At 38.2% G+C, this 25616-nt stretch overlaps 1 non-coding gene across 1 annotated transcript; it reads left to right on the forward strand.

The window, feature by feature from the left end:
- Positions 1–11894: 11894 nt before the first annotated feature.
- On the forward strand, positions 11895–12000 carry LOC133820259 (small nucleolar RNA R71). Its single transcript, XR_009886683.1, has one exon. It is a non-coding gene; the product is annotated as a small nucleolar RNA R71 (small nucleolar RNA).
- The last annotated feature ends 13616 nt before the right edge of the window (positions 12001–25616 follow it).

Raw genomic sequence — 25616 nt, forward strand, 5'->3', positions numbered from 1 at the left:
CTGGGATTCCTGATACTCCCGACTGGCAAGAGCATGCGACTGGGCAGAAAGAGGATCTTCCTACTTGGAAAATTTTTGTTGATGGGTCGTCAAACGAACATCATTCGAGAGCGGGAATTATATTGATCACACCGGAGAAGCACCAAATTCATTGCGTGTTGAGGTTCGGCTTTAACGCTTCTAATAATGAGGCGGAGTATGAAGCCCTCCTAGCAGGATTGTGCCTGGCTAGAGATGTTTGTGCCCGGTCGGTTGAAGTAAACAACGATTCCCAGTTGGTGGTCTACCAAGTCTTAGGGGAATATCAAGCAAGAGGTTTGCGCATGATGGCGTAATTGAATAAAACCAAGGACCTGCTAGCACAATTCGAGGAGTATACTATTAAGCTGGTACCACGGGAGCAGAACTCCAATGCAGATGCTTTAGCAAAATTGGCTAGTGCAAAAGATGTTGAAACTTTGAACATAGTACCAGTGGAATACTTGGTAGAGCCGAGTATTAACGAATGGGAAGCCATGCCCATCACATTAGCTACACTTGGATGACACCCATCGTTACTTCCCTTGAGCAAGGAGTCTTACCAGATAATCGTAATGAAGCCAAGAAGATTATGAGGCAAGTTGCTAGGTATATTATGATGGATGGGGTATTGTATAGAAGATGGTACTCTATGCCACTGCTTAGATGCATAGCACCCGACCAATCGAAATACTTACTGACCGAGGTGCACGAAGGGTTCTGCGGAGATCATGCTGGGGGGCAAAGTCTCTCCTAAAAGATTTTGCGGCAAGGATTTTTCTGGCCTACAATGAATGAGGATTCCATGGAGTATGTGAAAAAGTGTGATAAATTCCAGAGATTTGCTAAAGTACCCAGGGCACCTCTGAATGTCTTGAAGCAGATGCAGAGTCCATGGCATTTTGCAGTGTGGGGAATTGATCTGATCGGGAGACTACCCAAAGGAAAAGGAGGAGTGCAGTTCGCGGTAGTTGCTGAGGATTATTTCACCAAGTGGACCGAAGCTGAACATCTAGCAACGATCACCTCGAAGAAAGTGTTAGATTTTGTGGTTAAGAATATAATATGTCGCTATGTTCTGCCCAAGAAGATAGTCTCTGACAACGGCACTCAGTTCGATAGTGACTTGTTTATTGATTTCTGTACTAGACATGGCATTATAAAAAGTTTCTCCTTGGTAGCTCATCCGCAAGCCAATGGGCAAGTTGAAGCCATGAATAAGACTTTGAAGGATACTCTAAAAAAGCATCTAGGACAAGCTAAGGGTGCTTAGGCGGAGGAATTGCCAGAGGTCCTTTGGTCATACAGAACTACTGCCTGGACAGCAATTGGTCATACTCCTTTTTCGTTGGCATATGGATATGAAGCCATGTTGCCTATCGAGGTTGACCCACCATCTCATCGGAGAACCACGTATGACCAGGAGGAGAATCACTAGTTGTTAGCTGAATCTTTGGACTTTGTTGAAGAAAAGCGAGAAAAAGAAAGCTTGAGGGTTGCTGCCCATCAGCAAAAAGTGGCCCGCTGTTTTGATTCCAGAGTTAAAGATCGGAAGTTCCAGGTCGAAGATTTGGTCCTCAAAAAGGTGTTCATGAAAGACCCAGTAGCTGGAGTGCTAGGACCAAATTGGGAGGGACCGTATCAGATTGAGCAAGTCCTGCCACCTGGCACTTACAAACTTTCTCGATTAAATGGAGAGCTGATCAGGAACTATTGGAATGGAAAGCACTTGAGGAAATATTATCAATGAATACTGCTTACAGAGCAGTAGCTTAGTTTCAAGTGTTTAACTTATTATTTAAGTTTGTTTGTGAACTGGCTATTTGCTAACCAGTCATTTTATTTTTGAACAATTTTATTTTGTTTGAGACTCATAATTAGACACGCTTTGTTCTTATTTTTTACGAGTAATAAAAGAGATCACGCGCAGCGGTCGAATCTTGCTACAAATTTGTATGTGTTGATTATTTTTACTTTGGCAGTGTTCAACTGTCAGTGCATTTTTTTTAAAAAAAAGAAGTTTTCTGAGAGGAAAAAACCGTGCAGTGTTCAACTGGTCGGTATCCATCAAATAAATTGCCAGCATTTAAATGGTCGAATATTTTTGCAGTGTTTAACTGCTGAAATATCCTCTTTATATTCGATATGTTTCACGAGTAATAACTGCTCGAACAAATTCGGTAAAGTAGCAAGTGATCAAGGATTTTTCAACCCTTAATCACTTGGGGGGCACATAGGATATACTGGTACATAATTCAACACAAGCAATAAGAACATGAGCAAATATATTTGTTTTTAGGCTGACTTGTAAATTTTTGAAGTCAAAAAAGGCCATTAAGCTAACTTAATTTACAAAACTTAAGTAACTTGGAGTTTTTTAAAAATTTTAAGTTAAGAACAACTATTTGTGTGTAAACAAAACACTGTACTCATAAAATGTTAGAGCAATAAGAGTGTGAGAAAGCATACTTAGTAGTGACTTATGAAATATTTAGAATTTCTAAGTTAGAAAACTAAGTACTCATATGAAAATGTAAGGCATCTATCAGAATAAAACTTTTAAATGACTTAAGTCTAAAAAGTAAAGTGTTCATGCCAACAGCTCGTCCATACGAGCAAAGTATAATAACAACATAGTAAGATAAGTGTCTACTAGTAGGATGAGGGGCTCTTTGGTCGGCTAAAGGCTTACTGGTCAGCTAAGGGACTCCCTGGTCGGCTAAAAGTATGGTCACTGGTCTGGTAAACTGTTAACAGGCTGATCAACACCATCATCCGCATCGGTGACTTCCTCTGGTCGGAATGATAGAGCAGGAGAAAAGGGCGTAACACCAGCAGGATTGGCTGCTTCCTCAGCGACCTTTGCCTTGCACTTGGAAAGTTCTTCTGCCTTGGCCTCCTCTGTGAGATAGTTGAGGTTGAGGGGCTTGTTCAACTTCCATACCTGGTAGAAGCAGTTGAAACAAATCTCCTCATAGCGAGCAAGATCAGCGTCCTTCTCTCGCTTCAGCTCCTCGTTCTCGCAAGTCATTTTCTCCAGATGGTCAATCAACGTCTTGTTGGTTTGAATTTGTTTCTTGTTTTCATCGGCCAGCTCCCTTAGAGATCCATTTCGCTCGGCAATGGTCTTCTCTGCTTGCTCGACCTTGGACTGAAGATCCATTTTGGATGAAGTTAAAGTTTCTATCTTGGCTTGGGCTTCCACTAGCTGATCATTTAAGACTTTGATCAACTCCTTATAGTCTACTGCTCGGTGCTGAGCATGACTGATAGTAATAAGCGACTGTAGTGGAAAACAGAAAGCTACTACAAGTAAAAACAAGTAATAACAAAATGGGATGTCTTATGATAAAATACTTACACTCATCAGTTAGGCAAGACCCCTTTGCAGGACGACTTCAACACTGAGCCGAGGCAAAGATTCAAAGGTTTGAATTGTTGAAGCATCATGTAAGGTTTGGTCAAGAAATTCCTTCCCAATGTTGCCAGCGATGCGAAGGGGCTCACTTAAGCCAGTCGAGCGAATAGGGGTTAAACTAGCAGTAGGAGGAATTGATGAGGGAGTCAGCTGCGGGATGGTGATGGGCTGGTCAGGTAGTCTCCCCTGACTGGTCGATATTGTCCTTGCAACTTTGCTTGGAGGGTTTGAGCTACTTCCCTCCCCAGGTTTCCTCTTTTGGGCAGAGGTAGTGTTGAATTGCTTGAACATATCTGAATCTGCAAAAGAGTGAAGCACAAGATTTGTTAGTAAAAATTGGAACAATATGTAAATAAATAAAAATTTACTACTACCAGAAAACTCTACAGATTTCATACAACCATTCCCGAAGAAAGTTACTAATAACAAAACATCAAACTATGGTTACTGAACCTGAGTTTAGAATTTGATCAAGAAAGTCGTCCTCTTCTTCAGATGATCAGCTGAAATCTCCTAGGCTATGTAGGAATGGCACGTCTATGCTGGTCCTCTGGAAGGGGCTCCCTAATAATAAGGTCGCCTGGTCTACGAGAGTAGGGAGATGGTTCAGGAGAGAACTGATCGGTCACTACTTCAGTGTCAGTGTTTGACTGGTCAGTTGCATTCGCTTCTTTAGTAGTGCCATCTCCTATGATGTTTTGATTGCTTGGTAACAACCCCACCATCTGAAGATTGTCCACGTTGACCAACTCTTTTACATTTTTCTCCTCGGTAGACATGTTAGCCAGTTCTTCTGCTTGGGAGCACATTTCCTTGGTTGGTAGAGGTTGGTGAAACGGACCCGCATGTGTGAAGGCCAAGTTGTTGGCCTTAATATCTGAAGTCAAAAAATACTCTGTTTAGTATTTTCCAGGATTTGATTTATGAGCAATACCATGGAGGTATTTGATCCCTTTATGCCTGTGGAATAGGTGGAAAAAACCTGTATTCTTGTGGCTCGGGTTGGTCCTAAAGTCGAAGAGGTAGTGCACTTCATGATTAGTGGGTGGATCCTAACCTTGCAAGAAGTATAGAATGTATAAAGCAGATAATGCTTGAATCCCATTGGGAGCTATCTGGAAAGGGGAGACATTGAAGTAATCCGCTACTGACCGGAAGAAAGGGTGCAGCGGAATAGTAGCTCCTGCAAATACATGGTATCTAGACCAGGCACAGTAAGGTCCACCAGGCTTGTTGGCTCTCTGATGAGGTCACGGGCATATCAGGTTTACTCCTTTCAGGCCCGAAGCTTGAATGTGTTTATCGAACATGCTGGAGTTAAGTTTGGAAGGTTTGGCTGTGAACCAAGGGGGTGTTTCGTCTTCGTCTTTTCATGGTTTTTGAACAACTGATTGTTGAATCTCGGTTGTAAATTTTTGGATGATCTTTCTCTGAGGTTTGCTGGTGTTCTGTATCTAGCGAGGTGGTCTTGAAGAAGCTACAGTTTGGACTTCACTACGTTCCACTACCTTCTGTGCCGCTCTGCGAGCCACTTGAGGATCTTGGTCTCGGGGAAGTCGATTGGATTTCTTCACCCTCAATTCTGGATGTTGAAGCTGTTGGTTGAGAAACTGTTCTTCATGAAGGAAATATAAGGCTGATTGGGGAAGGATCTTTTTAAGGCGACGAAGGTGATCTTCGGGGGTGCGACTGCTAGGGGATTTGGATGAAGAGTTGCTACTTTGAGGAGTGTCGTTTGATTAGGGAATTGAAGGGTCAGAGTTTGTATGGTTGTCACCTCCCCTATAGTCGAAGTGATTCATCTACAAAAAAGAAAGTATGGGGAGGTGAGTAACCAAACAAACATAAATCAATGAGTGCAAAGGAAAAATATTTATTTATTACTCGGAAAATAAATTTCTGGGTAGTAAAAATATATTTTACTCCCCAAAATAAACGTGTATGAGGGAAAAATAAATTTTGATGCCTGAAATGTATGGGTCATTTCTTACAAGCCCATAGGCTTGGGGGCATTCATGTGTTCGAGCGGATGTGTGTGCATGACCGATCGGATGGGCCTATGTGCCCGAGCGGATGGGCGTGTCTCGGTGGGGCACCAATCCGAGCCTAAGGTGCAAGTGTTCGAATGGTCCGCGTGATGCCCAAACGGATGGGCGCGACGTCCGAGTGGAGGTGCGGCATATCCAGGCGGATGGTGTGATGACTGTTTGGCTGGGCTAGTCCGAGCAGCAGTCCTTGCGTCCAAGCGGCTGATGCGTCCGAGTGGAGGCAGATGTTCGAGCAGATGCGCGTGGTGTTCGAGGGATGGCATGGCGTGTCCGAGCGGATGCCGTGGTGTCCGATGGGCGAGGTTAGTCCAAGCGGAGGTGTAGTGCCCAAGCAGATGCGTGTCCGAGTGTCCGGGTGTTTGAGCCCTGGCATCCAAGCAGATGGTGGCATACCCGAGCAGCTTGGGGCGTGTTTATGGTGCCTTTGCTGGGTTAAGTTCTTGGGTTATCTTGGTAGCCCTCAAAGAAAATGGCCGATCGGCCATACACGTACATTCCTAACAAGCTATTTTCGAGAAGCTAGTTATGGGACACTACATCAAATCTCAAAAGGCATGGACACAAACACATTTTTCTCACTCATAGTACACTACAACAAGATCAAAATGTGGGATTTGAAAGGTTCATGAAGTTCTAGGGATTTTATTTGCTCATCAAATACCCATAAACTCAAAGATGCAATTTGGGGTGAAAATTCATTTTTTCTTCAAATTTTCATGAAATTTGAGACAAAATTGGTTTACCCATAGCCTAAAATACATCAAAACAGCCACAATATTCATCATTCACCAAAGATTCATACACAAATTCAAGAGTATTTTCTAAAGGGGGTTTCGGCATACAAGGGTTTTACCAAGCTTTAAAAAGAAAAAAAAGCCTACAAATGGAGATGAGGAAGAAGAGCTTACCCAAATGTCTTGAATAGGTGTTGATTTCTTGAGGAACCCTTGGATTTGCTTGAAGAAAATTGGAGCCTTTCTTAGAGTTCTTGGAAGATTTTGGCCAAGAGGAGGAGATGCTTTGGAGCTTTCAGCCAAGATGAAAATTGGGAGGTTTGTGAGCCTTTTCCTTTTTGCTTATGGATTGTGAGCACTTATGGGTCTATTTAAAGGGAAGAGTGGAAATTTTCACTTGCCTATTAGACTCTTGAAATTCTCTTGACTATTCTCTCTCCCACAAATCGAAGCAATTAACTGCAATGGTCGTGGTCTGGTAAGACGTCGTGGTTTGTTTGCAGAGGTGGGAGAATGCGTAAAGTCAATTTTCTCTTTTTTATGTCGTTAGCAGTTGGAGAAAAAATAAAAGTTTATTATGTGAGTATATCATATAATAAACTTAGGGGGCAAATGTTATCCCTAAAATTTGAAAACGATGATGTCGCAATAAAAGTGACAAGTTGCAAGAAATGACTGGGTCAAAGGTTTTAGATTAATCTGGTGATATTACTGACATGGAAATTGCTTATTTGGTTTGGAAGTGATCTGTCCGACCTGGTAGAATTTCTGTCCGATTGGTAAAGATTTTTGACTGACCAGTCACCTGTCTTGGCTGACCAGTGAAGTGCTTGGTCGACCAATCACTTGTCTTGGCTGACCAGTGGAGTGCATGACCGACTAGTCAGCTGTTTTGGCCGACCAGTCGAGTGTTTTGGCCGACTAGTCTTTCTTCAAGGAGTGAAGTTTACCGACTAGACAGATCTTCGTTATCCAGCGAAATTCCAGTAACGGCTTCTGTTAGAATTAGTCGTACCCACGCGGGAATTTCTTAAATTATCCCAATGAAATCACATATTGTTGTATTTTAACTTTTGTTATTAATTAAATATGGTGAGAATAGCAGAAAGATCTCGATTATGAGGGATTTTGGTTTGTACGATCCTGGGCCTATAAATACAGAGCTCATGGCATCATTGAGGGGATTCGAATTCTGATTTTTTGAAGAGAGTATTTGTATTATGAGAGAAATATTGTATTCTTTTCATTTACACTGAAGAAACTCAGTTGACACTGGCTCATCTGATCTTAAGTGTAGATCCATAAATCACAACTCTAAGTGGATTAGACTATTACCAACATATTGGGGCTGAACCACTATAAAAATCATTAGTGTCATTTTTTCTCTTGAAGGTTTATTCTAATTTTGACGTCTACTCGCCATTGGCCAAAATCGTGGTCAACACCCATTTATTGATGTGTACTTCACCTATGAGCAAAGAGAGTTGGGCAAGATGGAAACGGTGGGTCCCACACAATTTTTAAAAATGATATATATTTTTCTTTCCTTTCCTTTCTTTAACTCTCTTTTGTCGTGCGTGTAAGGCACACTCCCTTGGATTAGTGCGTGAGCTTCACACACCTAGAGAGAGAAGAAAAGCCTGCTGGACGCTGGACCCACATGGCTGACACACGCAGACCGTGTCCTTTTGCGACACGTGGCGGACGCAGGGGAGATGGCAACGATCAACTCGGTGGCTCCAGTTGGCGGCTGGAAAATTGGGCTGGGCTTCAGAAATCCGGACCTCTTTTCAAAGATTTGGGCCTTTTATTCTCTTGTTTCTTTTACCAATTGCTTCATTTCCCTCTACAAAAATAACACTTTTATTTTCCAAACAAAATAAACCAAATTAAAATAAATATTTCCAAACTAAAAATATATCAATTAACTCTATAGAAATACTAATTTATACCCAATTTATTTTAAAGGTAATAATATGTATTTTAACTCCTAAAAATCTTTTTTGCTCACAAATCACAAAATACCAAAAAAAAAAATTAAAATCTTTAAAATAACTAAAAACTAACAATTTCTATGCCTAAGAAAATTAAGAAAATATAATTAAAATTGCGCTTATCAGATGTCTTTTCTTCTCCTCTGCCGCTCTATTATGCAAAATTCGCAATCCAAAGTTATTCTAAAATTTAAACCTAAACCATTTTATAGTTCCCTTGAAATTACATTTAACAATTAAAATTTAAAGTTGGAAAACTATCGCAGGCTGCGACCACTGATGTGCACCGCCGCGACCATAGCAGTAAAAAATCCAAATCCATGGGCTCAGGCCGCTGCTACCAACATCCCTCGCAGCTCCCATTACCCACTAACTGTGAGGCCGCGACCATAAGACTGTTTTTCCGTTCCTTCATTTTTCTTCAACTCCAGCCTTGAACCTCGGGTTTAGGGACTTCTAAAACACTTCAAACTCTTTCTAGACTTCATTTTATTGAATCTTATCATCTCCTGTCCGTATCTAGACACAAAATACACAAAATTCGTCAATAAACTCTCATAAAATGTTTTATGTCCTAAAAATAAAAAACTCGTAAACACAAAGCTAGAAACACATAAAAATGCTAGAAATCCACAATATCTAAGTGAGAAAGGACAACAAATATATAATCCAAAATGCCCTTATCAAATTCCTCCACACTTAAACTTTGCTAGTCCCTTAGCAAAAACAACTAATAAAAAATAAAAACATAAACACACAAGCAATGGTTTAGTTGAAAGCGATGAATGTCTCAAAAATTGAACATACAAATAATTCTTAGGAAAAATCAGAATTCCACATTCTGTAGAATTTCAACTCAATGTACAGTCACCACTTAAACTCAATCTTTTTATGTTTATGCACAATCAAAATTACCAACTCACATGCACTCGAATCAATTTATACATGCCAAAAATTAGTTTTAAAGTCCATTGTACAAACTATATGTATCATTAAAAACATCCACTCCATAGACATTAACCAATTATTCTCTACTAATATAAGCAGACATAATCAAGAATCAAAAGGTCTTTATAAGCTTGTAATGTAAGGCTAAGGATAGAGATAGATGAAAAAGATATATTTAAGCTCAAATCACACCATAGCATACATTTATTATATTCTTTAGATCTTCCCACAAAATTTCCCATACAATTCAAAAGTACATATTATTTTTCTTTTCTTCTTTCCACATTGATCTTATAATTTCCCTCACACTTATACTTTTGCAATTTCTTTTTTTTTTCAATATTTTTTATTCCAATTTTTTTTAACTTCATTGGGAGAAATAGTAAATCATAAATATTTAAATTAAAACCCAACAAACAAATACATAACTTTCTATTCCTACAAGATCCATCCCCCAGAAAGTAAACATTCACATATAAACATGGTGTAATGGGTCACAAAAAAGGATAAAATTTTCAAGCTGTAAAGGTTTAGATATTGGATTCATAGAAGAAAAAGATTAGTCCTTATGACTCAAAAATGAGAAACTAGGGAATTGATATCATAGGTAGGCTTGAAAGGCTCAAACGATCCAAAGAACTTGCCTTAATCATCTTCATAATCATGTGCACTTATAATTTCGCCTCAAGTAATTAATCAACGATTTCTAGAGTCGTCGAGACTATATATAATGGCATGCATAAATCTCTCAAAATACTAGTGAAAAGGTAAATTCATTTGTGTTCATCATTTGAAAAATTCATGTTCGAGCTTAAGTAACATCCAAAACGAGAGTTAAGCACACAATTCATATAGAACTCATCAATTTCCTAGAATTATTTCCATCACAATCAAAATTTTATCATCAACACATTACTTTCAACTTAACCATGATTTACTACTAAACTAATGAGAAAAAAAAACAAAACAAAAAACATGATAGAATACGACAGTTATCTTCTCCCCCACACTTAATATAAGCATTGTCCCCAAGGCATAAATAAATAAAAATGAATGCAAAATAAAAAGTAAAGGGTAAGAAAAACTCATGCAAGTGCGCTTTGTTTAACATCGTTAGCTCGACTGAATGTTGCTCTCAGGATCTTTTTGTTGGATATTTTAATGAAGTCTCATTCTTCGTGTACTCATCAATGGAATAAAAAACATTGAAGTTGATAACTTGACCATCAAATTCCATTGTCAGCATTCTTGCTCTAACATCCAGCTTTGTATTTGTTGTCAACAAGAATGGCCTCCCAAATAAAACCAGTGTCAGATTGGGTATTGATGCATCCTCCATTTTAAGTATATAGAAATCCATTGGAAAGGCGATTCCACCAACCTTTACCAAAATATCTTCAACTAACCCTAAAGGATAAGCATTAGTATGATCAGCCAGTCGAATAATAACTCTTGTCTCCTTTAGCGACCCAAGATTTAAGGAAGCATATGTTGAATATGGCATTACAATAATCAATGCTCCCAAATCTATCATACACCGCTCAATCCTTTTATTCCCAGTCATACAAGGAATTGTAAAGGTTCCAGGATCCTTGCATTTTGGTGGCAACTTCTTTTGGAGAACAACATAAATGTTCTCCCCACACGTATCTTCTCATCACCCTCTAGTTTCTTCTTATTCGTGCACAACTCATTCAAAAATTTAGCATATCGTTGCACTTGTTTAATAGCATCAAGTAATGGAATGTTCACCTCCACCTTTCTAAATGTTGATAATATTTCCTTGTCTTCTTCTTGCTTTTTATTCTTTCATAATATGCTTGGAAAAGATGGAAGAGTGACATAAGTTGACATAGATGGTTTATGTGAATTTTTCTACGTTAATGGCTCATCATGGATGGAGTTGTCTACTACTTGATTTTGCACTGGAGCTAGCGATGACGGATGTGTGAATGGCTCATATTGTGCACCACTTCACAGTGTTATCGCATTTACATTTGCTCTTGGGTTTTTCTCTGGTTGGGAAGGTAATCTTCCAAAATTTTGTGCTTCAAGCTTGCTTAGAGATGTAGCAATTGTCCCATTGTGTTTTCTGAATTATGAAGAGATACCTAATCACTCTGAATAATTGCATGTGTGTTTTGCTAAAATTGTACAAGACCCTGTTGCTTTTGAGCATTAGATGCCACCAATGTTTTTAACATATTTGTAAGAAATGGTTCCTGATCTCGTGAGACTCTTCTTGAATGTTGTTGAGGAAGAGGTGCATAAGATTATTGATGATTCTCATAGAAAAAATTAGGATGATCCTTCCACCCCTCATTGTAAGTGATAGCATAAGGGTCATACCTCTGCCTTGGTTGCCCTAGGAATCCCCCAATAGCATTCACCTTCTCATTGACATTTTCTTGAACAGCGGGACAAGCATCGGTAGGATTCTCCGTACTTGACAAATACCACATGGTTTAACTTGTTGACCTTTTTCCATCTGTTGCACCATAGCAGTCAACTAAGCGAGCTGCTGCTCTACATTAGAATTTGCCTCATTAACCCCTTTTGCTGGCACTTCTTGACAAACACCAAACTTTTGGGAATTAGCAGCCATGTTAGAAACAAGCTCCTGGATGCAGCAGGAGTTTTATCCACGAAAGCTCCCCCACTTCCGGCATCAATCATACTCCTATCCAATGGTAAAAGTCCTTCATAAAAGTACTAGATCAGGAGTTGCTCAATTATTTGATGGTGGGGGAAGCTAGCACATAACCTCTTGAACCGCTCCCAATACTCATACAATGACTCCCAGTCTGTTGGCGAATGCCATAGATTTCATTCCTTATACTTCCAACCTTAGATGCTGAAAAGTAACGCTGCAAGAACAAAGTCTTCATCTCATTCCATGTATTCATCGTTCCAGGAGGAAGATAATATAGTGATTCATTAGCACCATCCTTCAGAGAGAATGGAAAAGGCTCTTAATTTAATCTACTCTTCAGTTACTACAACTGGTTTCATACTAGAACAAACAATATGAAACTGTGTCAGATGCTTGTCCGGGTCCTCCCCTGACAGCTCATGGAAAGATGGTAATAGGTGTATGAGGCCTGGCTTAAGTTCAAATTTGACATCCAGAGCTGAATACTATATAAATAATGGCAGATGGTCTAGATCCAGCTCTGACAACTCTTTCAACGTACTATCCTGAGCCATCTGAGACTTAATTGATGAATCTGAATTAGAATCGTCGTCAGATGGTAATGGCACTTGTATATGATTAACTCTCCTTGTTGAGTTTTGAATAGTGGATTATCAGTGATAATGTGAGAAGAGCGGGATGACGATGTCTCAAGATATTGCTTTATTGCTTGTAGCTTATCTTGAGTATCGTTGCCAAATATATACAACTAAAATTGCCAAGGTAATGAACTAATTAGTAAATAGTTAATTAATTTGAATAATAAAAGACTTACAATAGTCCCCAACAACGATACCAAAAATTTGATGCGTGTCCTATGCTATATCAAATTTACTAAAGAATTTATTTTAAGTATTACCAAATATTTAGTTGAATGGAAAATACATGCCAAACCCACAATGACTATTAGTCAGCTTATCATTCAAAATAAAAACAAGAATTAAAATTGAGATTTTGTTTCAAGATTTAATAGCATAAAATAAAGCAATAAATAAAGAACAATTGATAATTGTGATTTTAAAGATCAGTTAAGAATTATTCTCCACCTTCAACAATTAATCAAACAACAATGACAAACATTATTCCCTATTCCCAATTAAACTAGATTATACTTAATCAGTCAATTATCCCAATTTCGCTATTATAATTAATTAAAACTAAGCGCTCATTAATTAATACTTTTTACCAAGCAATAAACCCATTAAACATGCGATCTATTTAACTCAGGAAAAGCATTACATTCAGTGGAAAGAAAGTTAATCTAGGCAACAAATTCATTAAGCATACAATTCATTTAACCTAGGTTCTATTCTTCATCACAATTAAAATACTCGTCACAATACTTAATTATAATTTATCACTCTACTTAGAACCCTAGACTATTAGGTGAATAACAATTTGTTTCCCTAAATATTTGCATGATGAAGTGGCATGTCAAAGAGGCACGTGAAAAACACGTGACTAGTTATTAATGAAGGACTGGTCGACCTATGAACAGAGAATCATAAGAAATGGATTTGCTCGATAGATGCAAGGAATATGTTGAGCTGCGGAAAAGAAGATACACAGAAACATGCGACCAGATCAGCTCATGGGACCGAGACAAATGCTAAAAAACAGTTATAAGTTAGAAATTTTAGGGATATTTATTAATTCAAATATAATCAATGTTATTGATCTAATTATTTTATTATGTTTGTAACGCAAGTTAAGGACGACCCATAGGCCCATATGTACATCCGTGAGCCTATAAATAGAACTCATAGGATTCATTTATGTATGAGGCAATAATTTGTATTCAGAAAGAAATAGTGATTTTATACAAAATATTTGTATCTATATTCAAGACTTGTGAAACTCAGTGAACCCTTGTTTGTTGATCGCAGGTTTTGGAGTTCTTCTCCATTAATAAAAACACTAAGTGGACATAGGTCATTACTAATCCCTGGGGCCGAACCACAATAAAATCCTAGTGTCGTTTACATTCTTGAATTTAATTATCTTATTTATATCGTTTTTGTGACTCCATGTCATTGACCAAATTCAGGGTCAACACAATCCTAAGATGATAATACACCAGGTGTCAGACACTGAAAGCTTTAGAAAAGAGACAAGGGACAACTGGCCATGTGGCTTGCTCTAGTTCATTGGCAGGAAGACATGGCAGCATGCGTCAAGCAGAGTAAGGAGGCACGAGGATGCGTGCCGAGCTATGAAGGAACAACAACTTGGGACGCGTGGCATCTTCTGGGAAGCTCCCCAGGTTTGCGTCAAATGAGTGGCAAGCTGCCACGTGGTGCATGCAGGGAGGAATTCAGCTGAAAGTCTTGGCTTGGGCTGCTTGGGCTCGGTTTGGGTTGTCCAAAATGGTTATAAAAAATGCCATTTTTTCATTCTTTTCTTCAATAATAATTCTTTCTTTCTTTGTGACAAAATATATTTTATTTCCTAAACATTGAACACAAACTAAATTAAAATTAATATTTTCCAATATAAAATGTTTTACAATAAATACATAAAAAATATTAATTAAAACTTAATTTATTTTAAATTTTAAACCTAATAAAATGACATTATTGAGCACTAATCACCTACCACACTCAAGTGCATATGACACGTGTCACATCCATATGTGTAGAGTCCAAGAACTTTACTTAACTAGTTAGATAGTAGTAGCAATAGTAATAGTAGTAGTATTTTTATGACTGTTGATTTTGGTTCAGACCGGGATTTAATTGGACACTCGTAGTAACACTTGTAGATTTTCTAAGTTTAACCTATAGTTTAAGAATATTAATGTTAACCTAAGGTTTGATTAATATGACTGATATTGATGGTGATATTTATTATATTATAAGGTTTAGATAGACCCAATAAGATAATAACACTTGTCTTGTGTATGTTTAATGATAATTAAGTATTTTTGAGGAATAAGTTTATTAAGAGTAATATTTGAATATCCTAGGGTCTGTCAGCAGCTTTGAAAATGTTAGAGGACTTAGTCAAGGCTGTTTACTCAATTCAAATTAAGCTGAAAATGTGCAATTTTGTGTTTAAATATTCAGCGTATGCCGATATATCACAGCTATAGGGGGCGATATATCGCAGTACGGGGATACGAAAAACACGTAACTTCGTACGATCACCTCGATGAGCCTCGGGCATGCTGGCCCAGGTGATATATCACCTACAAGGGGCGATATATCGACTCCTTTGGTATATTTTTGAATGTTTTTGAAAACGTTCTCTTTTTAATCTTTAACCTCTTGATAAGTCCAGCATCTTTCTGACCGAGTCTTCAGCCTCTCTTGAATGATAATTCAAATATTTTTCACTTAAAAGGTCATTATTTTATTCAAGTTAAATGAAGATATTTTCATTCTTGAACTCTATAAATAGGACCTAGTACCCAGCCATTTATTCATTCGTCAAGCTAAGTTCAGAGGCTGCAAGCTGCTAGGTTATTTTTAAGAGTGTAAACACTTGGGTTCGGAATTATAAACTTAATCATTATAAGCTTCCCAAACACTTGGGAAGTAAGGTTTATAGCACATTTCAGTTTAAGGTTTAGATCGGTCATAGAAGCATTCAAGGTATTCCAAACTCTAGTTCATTTTGGTATTATTTTCCTTAAGTTCTTATAGTTTTCTACTCAGCACCCTAACTTTATTCTTTATTTTTGGATAGGAAATCTAAGATCTTGAACATAAGGTTTTTGGTAAGTATATTCTTGATGGTATAGTTCATCCATTCTTTTCATCTCTTTCTCTTTAGTATACTCACCTTTCTTTGATGGTTTATAGGAGTGTTCCAAAGTCCCAAATCTATTCTCATATCCCGGTATTTTTGGTAAGGAAAATAGGATAGGATTTTATATGTTATGTTATGTGTTATCTTATGATTTAAGTGTTATGTATATGTTATATGTTATATTATGTATGTTTGTAGACTTGGGCATATGACCTGTATAAGTAACAAGCCCCAATAAATTTATGGGCATATGGCTTGCTTAGCTAGCAAGCCCCACAAATCTAATGGGCATATGACTTGTTTAGTTTACGAGACCCCAAGTAATAATGGCCATTATAGTATATGTGGCATATGTTATGATATGTTTTAGTATATGTTGATATGAATATTATGTATATGACTTATGTGTTAGATTTTCCTTGCTGGGCATTAGGCTCATTCCTTTATGTGTATATGTGCAGGAAAATAGCTTTGGTGGTGGAAAAGGTTCTTGGAAGCTAGGGGATATGTATTGAGGCGGGATGGAATCGATGAACCGAGCGTTCTATTCGAGGATGAAGTCTCTTTAAATTTTATATGTATTTTTCTGCACTTTATTATGTAATCCATGTTATTTAAAATTATGTTATGTTTTTCTTTTACAAACAATGGGATCCCATATCCTACTTTAAATTTTATGTAGTTTAACACTTGTTTTTTTTTCTTCAAGTTTTAATGAAGTTATGATTATTTCACTTGTAAGTTTTATTAAAAAATAGTGTCTATGTATAGTAGTCATTAATGGTCCAAAGTCTAGAGTAGTTGGGTCATTACAGGTTGTATCAAAGAAAACGGTTCCTTCGCATGAAGTTCTCCTCGATACACACACTCAAAGCTCCGAATTTGACCGCCAAGTAAGTATTTAAGTTATAGTTATTTTGCTTATGTGTATAGCTAACGATTTTAGCATTTATGTTTTCTGTTAAGTATGAACAGAGCATTAACCAATGAGGATATCCGAGCCATTAAGGCTTTAAAAAGAATAAGGGAACCAAGAAACACCGTAGGAGCACTAGAAAGAATCACTCAAAGACTGCTTTTGTTCCACAAAGAAATAGGTCACCTTCAAGAGTCTAAGCAAATTATGATGAGAGCAACGGAACAATACATTTTAATAATTAGACTATTTAGAGATTTTCATCCTGTAATAGCAGCCTTAGAGGAAATACGGGAAATAATGGATGATGAAGACGAACTGCTAGTAGCAATGCGATATTACTTTCTCTTAGTTAGGTTCACTGCAAAATCAGAATTTCAGTTTACAAATGAGCAAAAACATAGGATTTTTACGAACCTTCCTAGAGGACATTTTGAGGCACATGATAATGAAGATTATGAAGAGCTAGATGAAGGATCGGATGTAGAAGATCCTGATTTTTAGAATAGTTAGTTTTCATTGTTTGTTTTATTTTATTGTTTGATTTATGGTTGTAATAAGTGAAAAACTCTTTTCCAAATTAATATCATGTTATTTTGTTATCATGTTTATTTTGCAATCATGATAAATAAAATAAATAATGACTGAGTTCGGTGAGGGTGGATACAAATCAATGAACCAAGTTTCTATATTGAGAGTTAGGGGGCCATAGTAGTGGGAACGATTTTACTGATCCCAGCCCTCCCTCAATATGGTTAACTTTGGAACAAAGATGAGTTTCGAGCCTGAGAATTAAGTCATATAGGATAATTAGAAACAGACTTAGATAATAAAGATGGCTTGTTTTTCTAAGCATAGAAACCCACTTTAATAATAAAGACTTATATAATTTTTTCATAAGAAGTCATAATAAATAGGTCCGAGATATGTTTGTTTTAGAATAAGTTTTTTCCTTAGAGCCTATTAGGTAAAGTTCTAACATGTTTCTTGCAACTGTTAGAACTCTACTGCGATGTCGCTCCGAAGATCTGCACGCACCAACGGAAACGCCTCAAATGCTGCTCCAGTGAGCAATGAAGCCCCTCCAGTTCGCAGAAGGGGAGTGCGTGCTATTGTCAGCCGCAACGCCCCGACACCACCAGCTGACAACATTGCGGAGATAGCCAGATTGCGATAGCAAGTCGAGGAAATTTTACAGCAACAACGACAACAGACTCAGTCTTAGCCTCCACCGCAACCGATGCCATAGAAAATGACCTCAGAACCCCAACAAGTTGGTCCATATGGGGGTGGCCAGTGGCAAACTACGTGCCGTATCTAGTACAACACATGGAGCCAGTTTATGAGAGGTTCCGCAAATAGCACGCTCCAAACTTCGAAGGGAATACAGACCCCTTTGAGGCAGAAGAGTGGAAGAGGAATGTGGAGCCAATTCTGACGCACATGAATCTCAGTAATGCAGACCGTATATCTTGCGTCTCATCATTGCTCAAGAAGGATGCCAGGATATGGTGGGACTTGGTCCAGCAATCGCATGATGTTGCCACCATGACATGGACTCGATTTGTGGAGCTGTTCCATAAGAAGTATTACAATTCGGCTATACTCGCTTCAAGAGTTGAGGAGTTCGCCAACTTGAAGCAAGGAAATTTATCAGTGGTAGAGTATGCTCGTCAGTTCGACCGCCTAGCTAAGTTCGCATCTGAGATGGTTCCAACCGATTTTCTGAGGGTGAAAAAGTTTGTTAGAGGACTTCGACCGAAGATCGAGATGGGGGTTAAGCTAGCAAACCCGGGAAATACTACGTATGCCGACGTTCTTGAGACAGCAATAGAAGTAGAGAGGTTGCAAGCTAGTGTGAGTAAAGAGGAAGCCAGTAAGCCTGAACCTAGACAGCAGAGTCAACCTCAGACTAGTCGGAACAACAACTATAATAGCAACAATCAGTCCGGCAACAACAGTAACGGTCAGAAGAGAAGGCATCTTGATAACAAGCAATCTAACAGCGATAAGAGGGCACAGACAAATAATGGGGGAAATAGGCCGGGTTACGTGGAATACCCGCCATGCACTAAGTGTCAGAAGAAACATCCTGGAGAATGCCGCGCAAACACCAAGGAATGTTTTAACTATGGTCAAGAAGGACATCAGAAAAGAGATTGTCCTCAGCGCAAGATAGAAGGAAAGAAAGACGACAAGATGGTTCATGCTAGGGTTTTTACCTTAACCCAAGGAGAGGCTGATGCTAACAATAAGGTGGTCACAGGTCAGGTTTCTATCCTCAATAACATATGCTCTGTATTATTTGATTCGGGAGCCACTCATTCGTATATCTCATTAGGAATGATAGAAAAACTAGAAAAACCTTCTGAAAGATTTAGAACTAGGTTTGTAACCGAGTTGCCCTCGGGCAAAGTAGTTCTATCGTCACGGATAGTATGAGGCGTACCGATCAAGATTGAGGACATAGAACTAGAAGGAGACCTGATTGAATTGGTGATCAAGGACTTTGATGTAATCCTAGGCATGGACTGGTTGGCACGGCATGGTGCAACCATCGACTGTAAACGCAAGAAGGTGATGTTCGAGACTCCTGACAGCCAGAAACTATGCTTCATGGGACAAGCTTCAGGATTGCGCACCCCGTTAGTATCATCTCTCAAAGCTCAAAGAATGACGGAGAGAGGATGTCAAGCGTTCTTAGCCAGCATCACAAATGTGGAAAAGGAGACACCACTTAAGGTTGGAGACGTCCGTATTGTACGAGAATTCCCAAAGGTATTTCCCGATGACTTGCCAGGATTGCCGCCAACTCGGGAAATTGACTTCACAATAGAATTAGTAACGGGCACCAAGCCTATCTCTAAGGCACCATATCAGATGGCACCTACGAAACTCAAGGAGTTAAAGACATAACTACAAGAACTCCTAGACTTGGGTTTTATTAGGCCAAGACATTCGCCATGGGGAGCTCCGGTGCTATTCGTGAAGAAGAAGGAAGAAAGTATGCGGATGTGTATAGACTATCGTGAGCTGAGCAAGGTAACGATTAAGAACAAGTACCTGCTACCCCGGATCGACGATTTGTTTGATCAACTCCAAGGAGCGACTGTATTTTCAAAGATTGATTTACGGTCTGGGTATCATCAGCTCAAGGTAAAGGGAGAAGATATTCCTAAGATAGCCTTTAGAACTCGTTATGGACATTACGAGTTCTTGGTTATGTCCTTTGGTCTTACTAACGCACCAGCCGCGTTTATGGACTTGATGAATAGGGTTTTCAAAGACTACTTAGATAAATTCGTTGTAGTGTTCATCGACGACATCTTAGTATACTCTAAGGATGAAGTAGAGCACGAGGAACATTTGAGGTTGATTTTGTCGCGACTGAAGGAGCATAAAATCTACGCCAAATTCAAGAAATGTGAGTTTTGGCTTTCGCAAGTGGCGTTCCTCGGGCACATTATATCAAAAGACGGAGTTGTAGTAGACTCATCAAAGGTAGAGGCCGTGAAGGATTGGCCAAGACCAAATAACACATCTGAAGTAAGAAGCTTCCTAGGGTTAGCAGGTTATTATAGGAGGTTCGTAGAGGGCTTTTCTAAGATAGCCACTCCGCTCACCAACCTGACCTGGAAACAACAAAGATTCAACTTGAATGATAGATGTGAAGAAAGCTTCTAGTTGCTTAAGGTTAAGCTTTGCTCAGCACCAGTACTCTGTGTACCGACACCCAATGATAAGTTCGTAGTTTACTGCGATGCATCGAAGCAAGGATTGGGTTGTGTGCTGATGCAAAATGATAAGGTGATAGCCTACGCCTCACGACAGTTGAAGGAGTATGAGCAACACTATCCAACTCACGAGATGGAGTTGGCAGCGGTGGTTTTTGCGTTAAAAATCTGGCACCATTATCTTTACGGAGAACGGTGCGAGATTTATACGGACCACAAGAGTTTAAAATACTTCTTTACTCAGAAGGAGCTCAACATGAGGCAACACAGGTGGTTAGAGTTAGTAAAGGATTGTGACTGCGAAATCTTATACCACTCGGGGAAGGCAAATGTAGTTGCCGATGCGCTAAGTAGGAAAAGTTATGGAAATTTAGCAGCTTTAACCGGAATAGAAAAGTCGCTACAGCAGGAGCTGATCAGTGCCAGAATAGAAGTAATTGTCGGCAAGCTGGCTAACTTGTCTATCCAGTCGAATCTGCTAGAAGATATATAGATTGGTCAGGTACATGACGACACCCTAGCAGCACATATGGATGCAGTCAGAGAAGGCAAGGCTACAAATTTCTCAATATCTAGTCAAGGTTTATTGAGATATAAGGATCGGGTATGCATGCCAAATGATCAAAGGATTAAGAAGACGATTCTAGAAGAAGCGCACAGTACCCCGTACTCAGTTCATCCAGGGTCTACCAAGATGACTCATGACATCAAGGAAATCTATTGGTGGCCAGGGATGAAGAAGGACATAGCAGAGTTTGTGTCTAAGTGTCTTGTATGCCGGCGAGTGAAAGCAAAGCATCAGCGGCCTGTAGGCTTATTGCAACCGCTTAGCATACCAGAATGGAAGTGGGACGATATAGCTATGGACTTCATGATAGGTTTTCCAAGGATGAATAAGCAGCATGATTCCGCTTGGATAGTGATAGATAGACTAACCAAGTCGACTCATTTCATGTCTGTTAAGACTTCTTACATGGTAGACCAATATGCAGACATCTACGTCCAAGAGAAAGTACGGTTGCATGGAATCCCCAAGACAATAGTATTAGATAGAGGATCGGTGTTTACATCGAGATTTTGGGGAAGTTTACAACAAGCTATGGGTACTAAGTTAAGTCTTAGTACAACGTTTCATCCTTAAACAGATGGGCAGTCCGAGCGTACGATTCAGATTTTAGAGGATATGCTACGCGCGTGTGTACTTGATTTCAGAGGATCATGGAATAAGTACTTGCCGCTGATAGAGTTCTCCTACAACAATAGCTACCAGTCAACGATCGAGATGGCACCTTATGAATTGCTATATGGAAGAAGGTGCCGATCACCGTTGCACTAGGACGAGGTAGGAGAAAGGCAGCATCTAGGTCCCGAAGCTGTTAGACAAGCTCAAGAAGCAGTAACGCTTATTAGACAGCGTATGATTGCTGCTCAAAGCCGTCAGAAAAGCTATGAGGATGCCAAGCAACGCGATGTAGAATTCAAAGTCGGAGATCAAGTCTTCTTGAAGATATCTCCTATGAAAGGTGTAAAGCGGTTTGGGAAGAAAGGCAAGCTTAGTCCCCGATTTATAGGTCTTTTTGAGATATTGGACAAAGTGGGAGCAGTTGCATATAGACTAGCCCTACCGCTAGCACTAGCAGATAGTCACAACGTGTTCCACATCTCGATGCTACGCAAGTATGTGTCAGACCCATCTCACATCCTCAAGTATGATACGATAGCACTCTAGAAAGACTTGAGTTACGAGAAACGACCGGTTAGCATCCTGGATAGGGGGTGAAGCAGTTACGGTCCAAGAGCATTCCTATAGTCAAAGTCCTATGGAGTAATAGTTCTGAACGAGAGGCAACGTGGGAGTAGGAGGAGGACATGCAAGGCCGGTATCCGGAGTTATTTTGTAAGTAAATTTCGAGGAAGAAATTCTTTTTAGTAGGGGAGAATTGTAGAGTCCAAGAGCTTTACTTAACTAGTTAGATAGTAGTAGCAATAGTAATAGTAGTAGTATTTTTATGACTGTGGATTTTGGTTCAGACCGGGATTTAATTGGACACTCGTAGTAACACTTGTTGATTTTCTAAGCTTAACCTATAGTTTAAGAATATTAATGTTAACCTAAGGTTTGATTAATATGACTGATATTGATGGTGATATTTATTATATTATAAGGTTTAGATAGACCCAATAAGATAATAACACTTGTCTTGTGTATGTTTAATGATAATTAAGTATTTTTGAGGAATAAGTTTATTAAGAGTAATATTTGAATATCCTAGGGTCTGTCAGCAGCTTTGAAAACGTTAGAGGACTTAGTCAAGGCTGTTTACTCAATTCAAATTAAGCTGAAAATGTGCAATTTTGTGTCTAAATATTCAGCGTATGCCGATATATCACAGCTATAGGGGGCGATATATCGCAGTACGAGGATATGAAAAACAAGTAACTTCGCACGATCACCTCGACGAGCCTCGGGCATGGTGGCCCAGGCGATATATCGCATACAAGGGGCGATATATTGGCTCCTTTGGTATATTTTTGAATGTTTTTGAAAACGTTCTCTTTTTAATCTTTAACCTCTTGATAAGTCCAGCATCTTTCTGACCGAGTCTTCAGCCTCTGTTGAATGATAATTCAAATATTTTTCACTTAAAAGGTCATTATTTTATTCAAGTTAAATGAAGATCTTTTCATTCTTGAACTCTATAAATAGGACCTAGTACCCAGCCATTTATTCATTCGTCAAGCTAAGTTCAGAGGCTGCAAGCTGCTAGGTTATTTTTAAGAGTGTAAACACTTGGGTTCGGGATTATAAACTTAATCATTATAAGCTTACCAAACACTTGGGAAGTAAGGTTTATAGCACATTTCAGTTCAAGGTTTAGATCGGTCATAGAAGCATTCAAGGTATTCCAAACTCTAGTTCATTTTGGTATTATTTTCCTTAAGTTCTTATAGTATTCTACTCATTCTTTATTTTTGGATAGGAAATCTAAGATCTTGAACATAAGGTTTTTGGTAAGTATATTCTTGATGGTATAGTTCGTCCATTCTTTTCATCTCTTTCTCTTTAGTATAATCACCTTTCTTGGAAGGTTTATAGGAGTGTTCCAAAGTCCCAAATCTATTCTCATATCCCGGTATTTTTGGTAAGGAAAATAGGATAGGATTTTATATGTTATGTTATATGTTATCTTATGATTTAAGTGTTATGTATATGTTATATGTTATATTATGTATGTTTGTAGATTTGGGCATATGACCTGTATAAGTAACAAGCCCCAATAAATTTATGGGCATATGGCTTGCTTAGCTAGCAAGCCCCACAAATCTAATGGGCATATGACTTGTTTAGTTTACGGGACCCCAAGTAATAATGGCCATTATAGTATATGTGACATATGTTATGATATGTTTTAGTATATGTTGATATGAATATTATGTATATGACTTATGTGTTAGATTTTCCTTGCTGGGCATTAGGCTCATTCCTTTATGTGTATATGTGCTGGATAATAGCTTTGGTGGCGGAAAAGGTTCTTGGAAGCTAGGGGATGTGTATTTAGGCGGGATGGAATCGATGAACTGAGCGTTCGATTCGAGGATGAAGTCTCTTTAAATTTTATATGTATTTTCCGCACTTTATTATGTAATCCATGTTATTTACAATTATGTTATGTTTTTCTTTTAAAAACAATGGGATCCCATATCCAACTTTAAATTTTATGTACTTTAACACTTGTTTTTTTTCAAGTTTTAATGAAGTTATGATTATTTCACTTGTAAGTTTTATTAAAAATTAGTGTCTATGTATAGTAGTCATTAATGATCCAAAGTCTAGAGTAGTTGGGTCATTACAATATGAGTTGATTCACTTGTCAATATAAAAAAGTAACCATCCCATCACCTCTTGTCTTACCGCCATTTACAAAAAAATTTCATCCATGTGATGGTTTCTCTTCTCTTAATTGAACAACTGAAATAAATCCTCATTTTTCTACTATAAATAACCTTTCATTTTCTTCTTCTTTACTCTTCATTTATGCTTACATCCAGAATCAAATGAAAACACCAAAGCCTTGTTTGTTATTTTCATCATCTTCGAGATTCCCTTGCTTTCAATGTTCGTTCGACCATCAAGCTCCAACGACCCCGTACTATCCTTGATTTCCTTCGAACATTCATGTAAGCTATTATGAAAAATCCATCTTTTTTTTTTCCTGTTATTAAATGTCTTGAGAGAAAACTAGTAAAAGTAGGAGTTTTAATCCATTTGTGCAATGGAAATCTGTCGGGATTGTGTTTATAGGTTGCATTTTCTATATTTTGAAAAGAAACTTGTTGGGGAGGAAAAGTAAATATATATAAATTTTTCAGGGGCTCAAAAAATTTGAGAACGTGAAGAACCAATCTATACTGTTAGGATTTGTGCCCTATAAGCGTATTTTTGTATGAATGATTGCTGTTAATTAAATAAAGTTAATATTTTGCACTCATATTTGTATTTATTTATACATGCCATTTATCATGAAGATCCAATATTATTGACATGGTCTTGAATTAAGTATATGTATAATGATATATATAGAAGAAGATTTAATTCAAGATAATAATATAAAAGTTGTCCATAATCGCTAAATAAAGTGGGAGCTATATTTAATAAAGATTATGAGTATCGTCTATCTTCTATTTAAGACAGAGCAGTTCATCCAGATTGTTTAATGTAGCGACATAAAAAGATAGAGGTACCGTATACAATACATATTGTATTGGACTGTGACAAGATGAAAGAAAGAACTTATGATAATCTTCGTTAAAATATAGAAGTTCAACATTCATCAGTCGATGGTTATTTGAGACTTGACCTCAATCCTGAAGTGAATAATGAGCTCCTATTTGTGCTTTCATGGCTTTTGACTTATCGGGTAAGGTTCAATATTCCTTCGACCGAATTCTTGATATCTTGGAGTCATAGAACTACAAGTGGCTGGGAATATACTTAACAGATATGGAATATGCTGCTTACTTAAATGAAAGCAGATTAGTTGTTCCTTTTAGTGCTGATTCAGGGCTTGAACATAGAGCGCTCAATTTCTGTTAGAGAACAGAAATTTCATTCTATAATTAAATTTATAGAATAATGCTCATTAGAGGATCAATGGAACTAATTGATAAAAACATAATTAGAGAGGTTAACAGACATTAAGACGTAGCTCTAATTATGAACAACTAGCAGAGGGTCATCACTGTTAGAGATAGTTATATTGCCTCAATGGAAAATAGCAAGACTCTTACAACTCTAAGAAAAATAATACAAAGACAAGATTATTGACTAAATAAGATTACAACTCAATAACCAAAATACAAGTA

This window comes from Humulus lupulus, chromosome 2 (assembly GCF_963169125.1).
Source record: "Humulus lupulus chromosome 2, drHumLupu1.1, whole genome shotgun sequence".
Lineage (NCBI taxonomy): Eukaryota > Viridiplantae > Streptophyta > Magnoliopsida > Rosales > Cannabaceae > Humulus > Humulus lupulus.